This window comes from Zingiber officinale, chromosome 11A (assembly GCF_018446385.1).
Source record: "Zingiber officinale cultivar Zhangliang chromosome 11A, Zo_v1.1, whole genome shotgun sequence".
NCBI classification, from domain to species: Eukaryota; Viridiplantae; Streptophyta; class Magnoliopsida; order Zingiberales; family Zingiberaceae; genus Zingiber; species Zingiber officinale.
The window spans coordinates 44,774,719-44,786,616 of NC_056006.1; the positions used below are offsets into that span (position 1 = coordinate 44,774,719).

Consider the following 11,898-nt stretch of genomic DNA (forward strand, 5'->3'; position numbering starts at 1 on the left):
CAAAAGACCGATGATGAGATCCAAGAGATGTCGAAGGTTCCCTATGTCAGTGCAGTTGGCTGTCTGATGTATGTCATGGTTTATATGAGACCTGATTTGAAGCAAGAAATTAGTATGGTATTCAAGTTTCTCTCAAATCCTGATCAACCATATTAAGATACAGTGAAGTAGATTTTTAGATACTTGAGAAATACAATTGATTATGGCATCATATTCAATAGACAACCAGAAGATCCTTCAATTACTAGGTACGTAGATATAGACTATACAAGAGATTTGGATGACAGAAGATCTACTACAGGATACGTGCTCACTGTGGCAGGAGGACCTATCTGTTAGAAGTATTGTTACGTCTCCGCAAGTGCACGGATTCGTCGTCAGTAATAAAGATTATCGATCTCACAAGTACTGGTTATAAGCACTAGCAATGGTTAACTTAAGATTAGCTAAACTACCGATGGTTGTAAGTTATCTAAAGAAAAGAGATTGGGAAGCATAAACGAGAACTATCAAAGAAGAAGTAATTAACTTGGTTTATGAAGAGTTCTAGGAGTTCGATTTCATTGTGGTGGTATTGATGTATCACATTCTATCTTTTACTCATTGTCCATCAACATGCATTCATCGGAAGCTAAAGCAATTATCCTTAAGCACTAAATAGAGAAGATGCCTATGAAATCTTGTTACGGTTAACCCTTGTCACTAGAGCGCCTCAATAGATTACAAGAACGCAACTATAATTGGTGTCATTAAGGATAGAAATAAGGAGCTTGGTTTGGTCTCTTACTTCCTTGCAGAGAAGTTACCTCTCCTTTCGAGGAAATACCCTAGATATCCGTGAACGGGTTACCCCTATCACTGAGGCCCCTCGGGTATACGATCTAAGATACTCTCTCTACGAGGTTAGCAATTTCTATACAATCAATTAATACGCAACAAGCATGCATAATATTTGAAACAAAGCAAGCGAAATCATCCAATGAATAAAGGCATAAATGTGAGTCTTACATCAAAACCAATCCACAACTATTCCCTAATCCTAGAACAAGGAATCTACTCCATAGACGCTTGAGAAAAACCCAAAGACATAATGTAATTAAGCATACAATTTTCAAACAAGAAGAGAGAAAGAGAAAGTATGCTTATCCAATAACGACAAATGATCTTTGGATCTAATCATTTGCTTCTGGAGTTGATGTGGTGATGAAGGATCGCTGGACAGAGGTACTGGACGGCATGGAACGACACCAAGATGATTTATCCTTTGACGGCTCGCTTCCCGACTCTCCCCCTTGAGGAGAAGGGTTAAAACCCTATTTATAGGCTAGGGCACGATGTCGCGGCACGACCGTGCGGATGAGGCATGGTTGTGCGGATGTGGCACGGCCGTGCCTTCTTCTGCCTCTGGCCGTGCTGCATGGTCATGCCAATTGGCACGGTCGTGTGGATCTGGGGCTCAGCTCTTGGGGCACGGTTGTGCAGGATTGCATGACCGTTCCTTGCTTGGCTGCTGGTCGTGGGGGCACAGTTGCGCAAGTTTACACGGCCATGCTTTGATCCTTCTCTGTTTGGTCACACGGTCGTGCAAGAGTTGTACGGTCATGCACTGCCCTTCTTCTATTTGGCCACACGGTCGTGCGAGGTTGCACGGTCGTGTTCTTTGCCTCATTCCGATGCGTCGACAATCATTGTTTTTGCTCCAAAAGTTGTCCCTGTCAACACAAAACCAAACAAAGAGCAGATATCCAAACAAAAGAGTATTTATGACGAGTACATGATAAAAGAGATGATCATGCAAAGAATACATATGTATAAAGCAAGTGAATGTGCGTGAAAATATACATAAATGATCATAATATTTATGCACATCACACCCCCATACTTGAACCTTTGTGTAGACACAACACTACCCAGACTTAAACTTTTCATCATCTCGATGAAATCAATATGGTGGCGGGGGTGGGGGATAAGGGGGTCCCCGATGTATGCCAGAGGGAAATCTAGGCATACTAGGAAGATGGCCAATGTGTTGATGATATTGATAAAGGGAATCTACTTGTTGTCTAGTAATATACATATCATCCATAAAATTCCTCATTCTTTCCTGGTCAATCTCATAGTCCTGAACGACCCCTGACACTTGACTATGGAAATCCCTAGTAAACTGAAAATGACCCTATACCTCCCTAAACTGGTCATCAGATAACTTGAAACGACCCTCCAACAATCATTGTTGGGTATTTTATTTCTCATGAAGGGAGGCTAAGGAAGCACGGAAGTCAAAAAAATCAAATCTAGAAGGTCCCGTACCATAGGCAAAAGAGTGCCTAGGAGGTTTCGGATATTCGGAAGGGTGCAGGAATCTTGATGATGAGGGCTCCTTATGGTACTCAGTTTCTTCTATAATGGAGGGAACAGTTTCAGGGATTAAGTCAGTAATCACCCAGTTCACGGGGTTGTGAACTGAAGTGCGCTCAGGGCAAGGAAGGCGTAATGGAAAACCATTGTTCCTAAGGAAGGTAAACTCATTCTCATCCCGACAAATCATCTTCATTGCAAGATAAGAATTGATGTCGATCTTGTCATTATCATGAATGACCTCTAATCCATCAAGCTCACAACCCAGATTGAATGCTATTTGGGTAATCAATCCATCAAACACTATCATCCCCGAAGATGCCTTAGCTGCCCTCAACAAATTTTGTTATAAATGAAATCCAGAATCAAAATCTACTTTGTTGAACATCGCCCAAAGATAATAAAACTCTACCTTTCTAATTACCCCATCACTCTCTCATCGACCAAAGATCATTTTACTCATCACTCGGTGAAGGTATCTAAAGGTCAGGTTTTGCATGCGAGATGCCTTAGCTCTAGAGGGGTTCGTAAGGTTCCTTTAATCCGGTTATTAACGTCCAAAATTCATTCCATTTAATCTCATCATCAAATCTATGGGCACCACCAGTAGGTAAACCAAAACAATTATTAAAATCACTAAAAGTCCACCGAACTTCTTTATTCATCATCCTAAAAGTTATAACCCATACGTAGTCATCCTCAGATGAAAATTTAACATCAATTGAGCTCAAAAATTTAAGGAATAGGCGAGGGTAAGTCAGTGAGTGAGCATACATAATATCATTCCAGTCTAAAGAACTAATCATCCAATCTACGTCATTCTTAATTCCTAGCATATCCAAAGTAGTGGGATCCATATATCTAGTGCATATAATTTTTCTAGTGACAAGGATATCATATCTAGCTTTATGTTCATGATTTCTAAAAATGATATTAAACTCGTTTTCATTACCTTCGTCGCGTGCCACCCTTTTTCCTTTGCCTTTTGAAGAAGAAGCCTTCCCTTTACCTTTGTCGCCTCCCGGCGTATCTCCTTCATCAGATCCACTGCTTCCTCGACGAAGTCTCTTCAAGATTTGCGACATGATGAGCAAGGCTTTGAGGAATTTATTGTGGAGATGGATCTTGAGGATGGGAGAGGAGGAGAAGGAAGGAAAACAGGGGAGTTGCTTCTCTCTTTCCAGATTTGTGGCTTGATGAAGTGTTAGATCTAGATGTAGATCTAAGTAAAGATGAACTCTAGAGGTAAGGATTAGGGTTTGATAAGGTGTAGCGGGGGAGGAGATGTAACGCCCGCCCTCCCTGCTAACCCTAAGGGACGGGGCTACGATACTCTATGTACATATTACAGCGGAAGACTTAAAATAATTTTCTTAGTTTAATAAAACTTTTGTTTTGTTTTCAAATCCGAACTACACTAATATGGTTTCCATAACATGATAACAAGATAAATAGAAACATAACATCAAGTTACCCATATAGTACTACAATTTACGAAACCAAAGCGTAATTCTTAAAAGTTCTTAAAGCAGGTTCTTATTTGGTTGCCTAGCCACCGCCACACACATCTCCTTGCCTCTCCTGCTGCTCCTTTAGCTCATCCGGCTTTTTCCTTTATCTGTGGTACAAGGAAAGTAAGCTATGAGCACTCATGGCTCAGTAAGTTCCTTTCCTACTCACTAAAATCGAAAATCATCACATGATCAAAGAATATCTTAACATAACATGATATCAACTAGTCATGGCATAACATATCATACTCTTTAAGCATATCATGCAACATAACAAAATCATAACTAGTCATGGCATATCATCTCTTAAAGCATAGCATGATACATAACATAATCATATCTAATCATGGCATATCATAGCATCATCATAAGGTAGCATGGCATATCAAGATCTTAAAGCATAGCATGAAACATAACATAATCATATCTAATCATGGCATATCATAAATCATAGCATCATCACAACATGATCATAAGGTATATGCAATACGATTTTGAAAGCATGTATCCGAAAAAACACATGTGTATGTCTCATGATCTTTAAAACCATTTCTTCTTACATATATACTTGAACATATTATCAACTTAAAGGGGATCCCGGCTATGTACCACTTACATATTGCGCGCAACCTATGTAGGTCCAAGGTAGCAAGTCTTGACCCCTACAAGGCAAACATACTAGGCCCGAGTCTTACTCCATCGACCTAGGGGCACTTAGGAGCCCATCCCTAACGAGGCCCGAGTCTTATTCCATCGACCCCGGGGCGCTTATGGAGCCCACCCTTGATACAAGCCATATAAAGTAAAGTACATGTCATACTTATACATATCACACATCATAAGGGCATGCATCACTTAGGCACACATCATATCATAAAAGTATGCATCACTTAGGCATACATCATATCATAAAAGTATGCATCACTTAGGCATACATCATATCATAAAGGTATGCATCACTTAGGCATACATTATGTCATAAAAGCATGCATATTTTCACCACATAGCATATCATAAAAGCATGCATATTTCTATCCACATAGCATATCATAAAAGCATGCATATTTCTAGCACATATCATATCATGGAAAGTATGAATCACAAGCATACATGTTTAAGCATAAGGGTGTATCATGTGATTATACTATCATAAGAAACATGGTAACATAGTTAACTTGGGTTCTAAGCTTCCTAATCCCTTGGGTTCTTATCATGGCCGAACCCCTTAGATCTCAATTTAGGTAAAAATAACCTCCAAGCATGTGGAACCTAAATTATCATCACATCAATTTCATAGGAAGCATTATAAGCATGATTAACTTGGTTTCTAAGTTCTCCAAGTCCCTAAACTTCATGTGGCCGAACCTTATCAGGTGTGAAACAAGGTCCCAAATGTCATGAAAGCATGGAAACCTTAAACCATATTTATAGCATTTTTCTTCCAAGTAACATAGTAATCATATTTGAGCTAATTCCTAAGTTCTTCAAGCCCTTAACATATGTCATGGCCAAAATTTCACAAGTATTTATTAGAGCTAAAAACAAGCATACAAGCATGTGAACTTGAACTAACATCTTGTATAAATTCATAATAAGGTATCATACAAAGGGTATGGCCGAAACTTACCCTAGCCTCATTTTAGGTCATTAAGCAACATATAGCATGAGAACTTTGGCCTTCTACTTATCATATTTCATGTAGAGTGACATGAGCATATTTAATTTTCATTCTAGGGTTTCTAAGGCATCTATCCCTTCATGGCCGAGACCTACAATGGTCCATTTAGGTCATGGAAAAATTATACAAGCATGTGACACAATCAACACATTATCATATTTCCATAAGAAGCATTTTTAACACAATTGGTTTCAATTCTAAGGCCTCTAGGTCATTTAAACCTTACTTGGCCGAGACCCATCAATGGATAACTTTGCTTCAAATAGCCTAAAAGCATAGGAAGTCATACAAGTTTCATAGCATGTATAAAGACAAGCATAATAAACATACATGTGCATTGTGTCTTAGGCTTCCTAGGTTTCTTTCCTTTTTCTTTTATTTTTCCTCATGGCCAAAACTTACCATTCTCTAAACTAGGTTTTAAGTGGCCTAAACCATGGAAAACCTAAGTAAGTTTCATGGCAAAAATTACTAAGAACATCATATACGAATTTGGTTCATAAACAAGCTAGGACCCTTGTGACCTTACAAGTCATATATCATGTAACTAAATTCTCTATACCCTAATTAAGCACGAGAGCATTAAACCACTTTCATATCTTAATATCACAGAGGTCTTGAGCATGTTAAAATTTTGTTTAAGCTTTCCTAAGCTATCCATCTTAACATGGCCGAAAATCTTAATGAAGAGTTCATGAATTTCTAGCAATATTCAACATGCAATTCTTTAAGAGAACTCTATATTCTATCATATAAACATGGTTACTTAAATTTAAAGGTCTTCCTAACCCTAATCTCTTTTCTTGGCCGAAATATATGAGGGTATTTCCTTTGGTTCCAAGTAACTTTCAAACAAGAAACCCAATAAAAGATCCTTAGTAATTCATGGAGGGAATCTTGTACTAGTTTGGTTAAACAATGATTTCCCTAACCTCTTTAAAATATTTTTGGCCGAAATTCTAGGGTTAGGTACTCCTCTGACCAAGCATCATATAGGTATAAAAACATGAAGGAAAATCTTTCTACATAGCATAGAAAAATATTATGAAATGAGGACTTGTTTAAACCTTCCTAGATTTGAAAACTCTTCTTTGGCCGAATTTTTCTTAAATTCTATTCTAGGTTTCTAATCCTCATAAAATCCGAAAATCACATAAAAAGCCTTGTACCACAGGTGAGAGGAAGCTTACATCCTTTTCGCTTGTGGATCTAAGGTATGGTGATGGAAGAAGTAGCCTCTTCTTCTAGTTCCCTTTCCTTGATTCCCTTGCTAAGTCCTCCTTGTATCTTAGGCTTTCTTAGGAGAAAACCTTGGCTTGGGGCCGAAGATAGAGGAGAGGGGACTGAGGTTCTCGGTGAGGGAGAGGGAAGAATGAGAGAAATGAGAGAAAAATTAGAATTCTTCTCTTTACTAGCTCCCTTTTATGTTAAGGAGGAAGAAGTAGCAAAATTAGTTTTTGCTTTCCTTCTCCCTTAGCCCTTTTTCTCTATTTTCTTTTTATTTTTATTTATTTATTTATCCTCATCATTCATGGTGAAATAAGGGGGAATGAATCCCCTTAATTAGCCTCTTTTATTTTCGGCAAGAGAAGAGAGAAAGAGGGAGAGAAGGAAGGAAGGCAAGTTGCCTTTCTCTTGCTCTTTTCTTGTTTTCTTTTGGCTAACTTTTACTCTCACCCTTATCATGAGTTTCCCTCCTTTGCTATCAATATCTTCTCTCTATCTCAATTGGTTTCTACTAATTAATTCTCTAAATTATAATATAAGAGATTCAAGGTTCAATCCTTGACCTCCTCTTCTTTTTATTTCATTTTATTTCTTTTTGCTTCAACCCACTTCCTTTTATTTTTCTAAGGCAAAATCCTACATTCATATGCTTATCTTAAAAGCTTAGTGGGTGTTACAGGAGAAAACTTTTGGGAGAGAAGGAGATGGAAATTAGGGATTTTTAGAGGGGTGGGCGGCGCACAGGACAAGGGCACGATCATGTCTTATAGACACGGCCGGGTAGGTAGGGTTGAACACCCTCCTCTTCTTGATTCTGCATGGCCTTGCCAATTGGCATGGCCCCCTCTCTTCTCCCCTCGGCCAAAGTTACACGGGCGTGCTGGTTGGCATGACCCGTGCCTTCTTCTTCTCTACATTGACCGCACGACCGTGCCAATTGGCACGACCTGTGTCTCTTTCTCCTCTGGCCTCCTTGCACGGTTGTGCCAATTGGCACGGCCCGTGTCTTCTTTCTCTCTGCATAGGCCACACGGTCATGCAAGGTTGCATGCCCAATGCCTTTGTCTCTCTGTCGGCTTCGCACGGCCGTGTGGGGTCACACGGCCGACTCCCTTAAGCGCACGGTGACTCGCCTTTCATCATTTTGGTTCCTCTGACGCCTCCACGCCCATGAAATGCTCATGGCCAGCTCATGGAGGCTATGGACATCCTGAAAATAAATACCCAAAAATAAAGAAATGATAAAAGTACTCAACTTGAACTCACTAGAGAAATAAAACGATAAATGAAATGATGAACTAAAATGAAAAACCCTTGGGTTGCCTCCCAAGAAGCGTTTGTTTTAGGTCTTTAGCTCGACCCCGTTTCAGTTAGTGTGGACTAAACCCATGGAAGCATGACTATCCTCCTAAGGTTAATGCTCCAGTCTACACCTTCAGTTTCGCTCGTGCAGGACAAATGTACTTCTTATTGCTCGCTAAAGGGGACCTCTCTTGGAAACTGCACTCCTCAGCTTTGTGTATGTTCATCTTGATAGAATTTCCTTGAGAAGAGGAGACGCGGTTATAAGAATCAGATAAAACAAATTCAATCCTTTCTTCTCCGATCTCCAAGGGTAACTTGTGACTTTTCACATCAATTAGGGCTCCAGCTATGGCAAGGAATAGTCTTCCAAGGATGATCGGTATCTTGGGATCCTCCTCCATATCCAAGATAATGAAATCTGTGGGGATGATGTATCCGCCTACTTCTACCGGCACGTCTTCCACTAGTCCCATTAGGTATCTATATGAATGATCAGCTAATTGCAATGTTATAGTAGTCAGTTCAATGTTCTGGAATCCTAGCTTCTTACATAATGAGTACGGAAGTAGGCTAACGCTGGCTCCCAAGTCGTAGAAAGCTTTCTGTATGAGTTCAGAACTAATTTTACAAGGTATGGAAAAACTCCCTAGATCCTGAAGTTTCAGTGGAATATTTGCCATAAGTAGAGTGTTATAGGTTTCTGTTAATGTTATGGTCTCGAAGTCACCCTTCTGCCTCTTGTTAGATAAAATACCCTTTAAAAATTTTACGAACTTCGACATTTGGTGCAGTGCATCTATCAGTGGTACTTCTACGCAAATTTCCTTAATCTTCTTCAAGAATTGGTTAAACTCTTCATCCTTTCAGGATGTTAACAGTTTCTGAGGAAAAGGAATTGTCTGACTTTGTGGGGGAATTTAAAAGTTTCCTCAACTTTCTTGGTGATCTCGTCTCTATCCCTATTTTGGATCTGATTGGGCATTAGGGGAGAGGGCTCTTCCTCTGAGTCAAGTCCTTTCTGAGTAGTGATTTGGGGGTCTCCCAAAGTTTGTCCGCTCCTCAGCTCGATGTGGTTGCAGTGTTCTACTAGGTTTATATTGGGCTTTCTTGGAAATGTTCCCTATGCTCTTAAAAAAGATTGGGCTATCTGGGCTATCTGGCTGTCTTACATCTTCTGATGTTTTTCAGAATTTTCTAGTCTTTGAGTCAATTGCTTGATCTCATTCTTCATCTTTTTTTGCTCTGAGAGAGCTTCTTCAAGCATCTTTTCAATTCTGGATAGTTGTGAAAATTGTTGTTATTGATAAGTTTGTTGTCCAGATGGGTAGCTCTGTTGCCCAGGTTGATAGCTTTGTTTTGTTGGTCATTGGTCCTGATTATTCCAGTATGAGAAATTTGGGTGGTTCCTCCATCCAAGGTTATATGTGTTGGAGTGCAGATTGTTTTGCTTTTGGTTGTAACTGACTATTGCATCGCATTGCTCAAGTTGGTTTATCTATGCTTATATTGGCCCTAGGGTGCAAGTATCTTGAGTGTGATCCATACTTCTGCAAGTTTCGCAAACACAAACTATTGTATTGGTCGTGTTGTTCCCCATAGCCTCAAGCTTCTTGGTCAGAGCATCCAGCTTTGTAGACATGAGTGTGACTACATCTACGTCGAATTTTCCTAACTCTTTTATTGGATTTTCTGAGAAAGAACCACCAGATCTTTCGGTTGCCCACTGATGGTGGTTCTATGCCACATTCTCTATGATCTCTTCAGCTTCATCAAGGCTCTTGTTCATTAATGCTCCTCCTGCTGCAGAATCGAGGGATACCTTTGTGTGATAATTGATTCCATTGTAGAATGTATGTAGAACCAACCATTTCTCAAGGCCATGATGGGGGCACTATCTCAGCATACTTTTGAACCTATCCCAGGCTTCAAATAATGATTCTGACTCTATTTGTTTGAAACTTGCGATCAAATTCCTCATGTGGGCAGTTTTGTTTGGCGGGTATAATTTGTCCAGAAATTTCTGCTCACACTGCTCCCAAGATGTTATGCTATTTGCTGGAAGAGAGTTTAGCCACTGCTTGGCTCTGTCATTCAGGGAGAATCCAAAAAGAAGCAACCGTACTGATTCTGGAGGGACCCCGTTCACTTTCATAGTTCCACAAATCTCGTAGAAAAGCTCTAAGAGATGGTTTGGATCATCGTGTGATCCTCCTCCAAATTGATTCTACTGGACTATGTGGATTACTGCAGGATTGATTTCAAAATTGTTGGCTTCGATTAGCGGTCGAGTGATGTTAGACCAAACCCCTTGTGCATAAGGTGCTGCATAATCCTTCAACAGTTTGTCAGCCATTTCTGAAGATTCTTGTGCAGCTTGAAATGCTTTTTGCAAGTTTCTTCTTCTCAAGAAAGTCCTATCAATCTTTGGATCGAATGGTAGAAGTTGTCTTGAAAGATTAGCTCTTCGCATGCAAAAACAAGATATGGAATATAGTAAAGAAAAGACATGAAATAATAATTTTTTTTAGGCATTTTAATAAAAATGCAAAAAATAAAGAAAAAAATAAAATTATTTATCTCTAAAAATACAAAATATTAGAAAAATGAAATATAAAAGAAGAAAATACAGTCTAGTCTAATCTAATATGATTTTCGCTAATGTTATAGATGCAGTCCCTGGTAGCGGCGCCAAAAACTTGTTACATCTCCGCAAGTGCAAGGATTCGGCGTTAGTACTAAAGATTATCGATCCCACGAGGACTGGTTATAAGCACTAGCAATGGTTCACTTAGGATTAGCTAAACTACCGATGGTTGTAAGTTATCTAAAGAAAAGAGATTGGGAAGCAGAAACGAGAACTAGCAAAAAAGAAGTAATTAACTTGGTTTATGAAGAGTTCTAGGAGTTCAGTTTCATTGTGGTGGTATTGATGTATCACATTCTATCCTTTACTCATTGTCCATCAACATGCATTCGCCAGAAGCTAAAGCATCTATCCTTAAGTACCAAATAAAGAAGATTCCTATAAAATCCTGTTACGGTTAACCTCTGTCACTAGGGTGCCTCAGTAGATCATAAGAGCGCAACATTAATTGGTGTCGTTAAGGATAGAAATAAGGAGCTTAGTTTGGTCTCTTACTTCCTTGTGGAGAAGTTGCCTCTCCTTTCAAGGAAGTACCCTAGATGTCTGTGAACGGGTTACCCCTGTCACTAGGGCCTCTCGGGTGTACGATCTAATATACTCGCTCTATGAGATTAGAAATTCCTATACAATCAATTAATACGCAACAAGCATGCATAATATTTGAAACAAAACAAGCGAAATCATCCAATGAATAAAAGAATAAATGTGAGTCTTACATCAAAACCAACCCACAACTACTCCCTAATCCTAGAACAAGGAATCTACTCCATAGACGCCGAAGGAAAACCCGAAGACATAATGTAATTAAGCATACAATTCTCAAACAAGAAGAGAGAAAGAGAAAGTATGCTTATCCAATGATGACGAGTGATTTTCGGATCTAATCATTTGCTTCTGGAGTTGATGTGGTGATGAAGGATCGCTGGACAGAGGTCCTGGACGACATGGAATGGAACAAAAATGATTCTTCCTTTGATGGCTCGCTTCCCGACTCTCCCCTCTTAAGGAGAAGGGTTAAAACCCTATTTATAGGCTAGGGCATAGCGTCGCGGCACGATCGTGCGAATGTGGCATGGTCGTGCCTTCTTCTGCCTCTGGTCGTGTGGATCTAGGGCTCGACTTCTGGGGCATGTACGTGCAGGATTGCACGGTTGTTCCTTGCTTGGCTGCTGGTC

General features: G+C 39.7%; 1 non-coding gene across 1 annotated transcript; it reads left to right on the forward strand.

Moving 5' to 3' along the window:
- Positions 1 to 9,953: 9,953 nt before the first annotated feature.
- On the forward strand, positions 9,954 to 10,059 carry LOC122033165. Its single transcript, XR_006126414.1, has one exon. It is a non-coding gene; the product is annotated as a small nucleolar RNA R71 (small nucleolar RNA).
- The last annotated feature ends 1,839 nt before the right edge of the window (positions 10,060 to 11,898 follow it).